General features: G+C 42.7%; 1 non-coding gene and 1 pseudogene across 1 annotated transcript; both read right to left on the reverse strand.

Moving 5' to 3' along the window:
* Nucleotides 1-602: 602 nt before the first annotated feature.
* LOC141817408 (elongation factor 1-alpha-like) lies at nt 603-4,451 on the reverse strand (annotated as a pseudogene).
* Nucleotides 4,013-4,224, reverse strand: LOC141817409 (small nucleolar RNA U3). The gene has a single exon (XR_012600819.1). It is a non-coding gene; the product is annotated as a small nucleolar RNA U3 (small nucleolar RNA).
* Nucleotides 4,452-4,911: the final 460 nt, after the last annotated feature.

Genomic DNA, 4,911 nt, shown 5'->3' on the forward strand with positions numbered 1-4,911 from the left:
TAATATTAAAGTGATTGACTTCATAAAAATTTTTCATCAACCGATTTAGTTCCATAAAATTTTTTTCATCTACTATCAAAATAAATTTAAAAAACACAAATAAATATGAATCTTAGACTCAGTTTCATAAAAATTTCCCAATACAACTAAAATAACTTACAAGTAATTCAAATACGTCAACACAATCTAAATCACGAGTAATTCAAACACCACAACACACTTAAAATGTCCAAAGTGAAATTTGAATTATTTATAATAAAAAATAAAATCTATCATCCCAACAATCCGACAAGATCTCATACTGTGAAAAAGTAAATCAAAAAATCATAATTAACTACTACGAGAGATATCATATTCAATTCTTACCAATTGAAAAAATATATCCCACGCTAACCTTGAGTCCTTGACCAATTCAATCATGCCTCGAATGTATATGAGAACCAGTCCTGCTAATGATTCCACAATTTGATATTTGTACCCATTTTTCAATTCATATATCTAGAATCACTTCGGCGGCTCATGATAGAATATCGATAAAATTGGGATAAAGAGCTTAAAAAGAGTTTTCAATCAAACCGAAAGCATGCCATTGATCCCATTAAAACTAGTGCAGCAGATCGACACAATGCAAAAGTAATCGGCAGAGCCCAGGAGAAGCACAAACCTAAGAACTACTGAAGCCCACAAAGATCCAACCTCACTGACCAACAACAATCAAATAATCAACAGCACCAAACCATGATACTTGTTCTTAGCTGTTGCAACTGATCGATTCTTCTAATCAACGAGAAGATTCACTTCACTTCTCTTCTTCTTGGCAGCAGCCTTGGTAATCTTGGCACCAGTAGGTTCCTTCTTGACGCTCTTGATCACTCCGACGGCAACAGTCTGGCGCATGCCCCTCACCGCGAAACGACCAAGAGGAGGGTACTCGGAGAATGTCTCCACGACCATGGGCTTGGTGGGGATCATCTTCACTAAGCCAGCGTCGCCGTTCTTAAGGAACTTGGGCTCCTTCTCGAGCTCCTTGCCTGATCGCCTGTCGATCTTCGTTAGAATCTCGGCGAACTTAGACTGTGATGTGGGAGGTGTGGCAATCGAGCACGGGAGCGTAGCCGTTGCCAATCTGACCAAGATGGTTCATGATGATGACCTGAGAAGTGAAGGTGGCAGCCTCCTTGGCAGGGTCATCCTTAGAATTGGATGCAACAAAGCCTCTCTTCAGATCCTTGACAGCAACATTCTTCACATTGAAGCTGACATTGTTGCCGGGGAGGGCTTCCTGGAGAGCTTCATGGTGCATCTCGACCGACTTGACTTCGGTCGTGAGCCCAGTAGGGCCAAAGGTGACGACCAAGCCAGGCTTAAGAACACCAGTCTCGATGCGCCCAACTGGCACAGTGCCAATGCCTCCGATCGATCTTGTACACATCCTGAAGTGGAAGCCGGAGGGGATTGTCCGAGGGTCTCTTCGGCTCGCTGATCAAATACAGAGCATCGAGCAGCATCGGACCCTTGTACCAGTCGAGGTTGGTGGACCTCTCGATCATGTTGTCGCCCTCAAAGCCAGAGATGGGAACGAAGGGAATCTTGTCCGGGTTGTATCCGACCTTCTTGAGGCAAGAAGAAACCTCCTGCACGATTTCATCGTATCGCGCCTTTGAATATTTTGGCATCGTCGCATCCATCTAGATAGATAGATCGATCATTAGATAGATATAGCAAAGGATTGAGCTCGAGGATCCATATAATGGAGGATAGAAACGTTTTACCTTGTTACAGCAGCAAATCATCTGTTTGACTCCCAGAGTGAATGCGAGCAGAGCGTGCTCGCGGGTCTGGTCGTCGTTGGAGATGCCAGCTTCGAAGCCGCCGGTGGTGGAATCGATGATGAGAACAGCGCAGTCGGCCTGGGAGGTTCCGGTGATCATGTTCTTGATGAAGTCGTGGTGGCTGGGGGCGTCGATGACGGTGCAGTAGTATTTGATGGTCTCGAATTTCCAGAGGGCAATGTCGATGGTGATTCCTCTTTCGCGCTCGGCCTTGAGCTTGTCGAGCACCCAGGCGTACTTGAACGACCTCTTATTCATCTCGGCGGCCTCCTTTTCGAACCGCTCGATCACGCGCTTGTCGATGCCGCCCAGCTTGTAGATGAGATGGCCGGTGGTGGTCGACTTCCCGGAGTCGACATGGCCGATGACCACAATGTTGATATGAACCTTCTCTTTCCCCATGAAGCCTGCCGGAGAAGATTATCCAACATAGCTGCCCCCGACCGACTTGCTTTCTCAGTACTTAACAAGCTTACGTGAAGTAAGAGTTGTGGAAGATGAGAGGATTGGATGTCCAAGCCCCTTCGAAGCCAGATCTCTCCTTGTGGCACCTTCCCTACATGAAGTGAGACAAAGATATAGAAGATGATAAGAAGAATACGTGACGATAGCGATAATTATCAGAAAGCAAGGTTACCAATGTGTGACCACCAGACAGTGCAACGATGTCCTGATCACTGAGGCCCATGTGCCCAAATACATCCCTGAGGTGATCAGAACCTGCAGAATTTTGATGAAAAATTAACAATTTTCAGAAGGCAGAAGGAATCTTGAGATGACACTGATACCACACACAAGTGGCAAGCTTTTGAAATAAACAATACATGAGATGCAATGTAAAAGTTCTACAGTTAGACTTTCCAGCTGAAAAGGAAAGGAAAGGTGTAAATAAAGCATAATTGTCTTAAGATAAAACATTTTAACAATTCGTCAAAATTGCTCAACAAAATGAAATAGCAATGTCAATCACAAAGGGAAGGATCGCAAGGAACAACTAATGATACTAACATTAAAAAAAAATAATCAGCCCAATCTGTAAATATGAATGGCAACACTTGATTAGAGAAAGAAATGCTGTCAAGATTGAGATTAAATATTAAGTACAAGAGATAGAAGCTCCTGGAGGAGGTAACAGTGACCTTTAAAACATCAAGTATACTTCCTGCAACTAATTACATAAATAATTTAGAGACAAACTAGTTAATAAACTTAGGAAATAATCTATGGCATTGATGGCAAAGCTATAAGAGAGATTTACCTTTGTTTGCTTATTTGCAGTCTGCACATTGTTTCTACCAGTATTATTATTAGTGCACTTATTTCAACTGACATTCCTGCTTGTCATATTTAACTATTCAAATTTTATAGCTTATTTTTCATGCGTCTCTTATGAAGCCTAACCTTCAGATACCAAGTCATGTTACTCTTAATAGTTTCCATGAAAAGGGCTATTTCTTTTATCTTGTTTACTTAGATGAAATCAAAACAAATGAAATAATATTACTTTATTGTATGCTTAAACTTCATCTCCCAACACTTCCACCAGTTTTGCAAGGAAATAAAAGATAATTTGGTTGAATTGAATTCATTATGGAATCAAAACGAATGAAATAATATTACATTTTAAGTCTTAATGCGTGAAGCAGAGATACGTTGCACTTTGACCAATAGCCAAAAAGATAATCTATACATCTTTACTGGGGGTGTCAACACTGCCAAGACCGTCAGCTGGGGCAGCTAAACCCGCCCATGTTGCGAATCCAGTCCAGCATGAGCTGAAGCACCAGGCCTGACCAAAGGGCTTAGACTATGGCCTACACAAGCTGGGCCTCTCCCAGCAAAGGGCTATGCCAGAAGGAAGTAAGGTCCGTGCTGTGTTCAGCAAAACCTGAGAGCTGGCTGGATTGAGCTCAAAACAAAGGCAAGCACAATGCCACCCAGCACAGGCGAACAGGTTCTGCATCAGTCCCAGCATGTTTAAGCCAATGCCAGACCATGGGCCACCTCGCTTAACACATGTTTAGCATTCAGTCTGGGCCACAAATAATAGCATATCACAGTTTGTTTATCCTTGAATGAAACTAAATAGTAAATTATTAACTGCTTTCCTGATTTTCATTTTGATTTTTATATTAAAAAAATTATTATATCGCTTATTTAAAAAGAAAAAATAATTTTTACGTCTGTCAGACAGACTCGAGATCACCCCAGCAGGTGTAGAGATCTGCTGAGAACGATCCTCTACAGCCACCGACCCCAGAGAATCTGAGCCGTTAATCACGCTCTGATCTCGAATCCTTACGTCATCATCCAGATTGTGTTGCCTGTCTCCTTAACACTCAAGGATTCAGTGGTACAACCTATAGAACAGATCCTGTTCAAGTAAGGTCATGCCTGAACTCGCCACCGCCTCATAAATAAATTTCTCAATTGCTGCACAAACAACGAATGTGGGACTAAAAGCGACATCACGACATCACCGTCCTTCAAGGATCTACGCAACAACACGACATCAAAGCGAGATGGGATTTCACCTATGCGAGGCGGAGCATCGACGGGCCGCAGTTCTCCTCGGCGACGAGTCCGCCGAACTTCTTCCTCTCGCCTTGCCCCCGTCTCGGAAACATCGACAACGAAGCGTAAGCGCCGAAGGATAAAGAGAGGCAAAAAACCAAGGAAAGCTGATCACGCAGGTCTGCTTGATGGTTTCATAGACAATAAAGGAAGAAGGTTCTCTGCTTGCTGGATTTATCGACACGATACAGGAAGAGGGTTCTCTGCTTGATGGCTTTATCGACGATCGAGGAAGAAGGTTCTGGTAGCGAAATTGTGGCCGTTGGATGGAGAAGACCCGACATCACGTTTGTCATTATTCGAACGGTTGTGATTCACTTTGTTCGCCCCGGTTTAAATGATTTGGTTCCGTCCCTTTATAAAGGCAGACCTCTTAAGAGGTTTAAATGATTTGAAGCAGAGTATGAATAGAATCAAAAGAATTAGGCTGCGTTTGGTTTGTATTTTCAAGGGTCTATTTTCATTTTCATTTTCTTAATTTTTAGAAATAAATGTTTGGTTTGTA

Source organism: Curcuma longa, unplaced genomic scaffold, assembly GCF_044706935.1.
Source record: "Curcuma longa cultivar G26 ecotype Majalengka, Jawa Barat unplaced genomic scaffold, ITB_CL_G26_1.1 contig_20425, whole genome shotgun sequence".
Lineage (NCBI taxonomy): Eukaryota > Viridiplantae > Streptophyta > Magnoliopsida > Zingiberales > Zingiberaceae > Curcuma > Curcuma longa.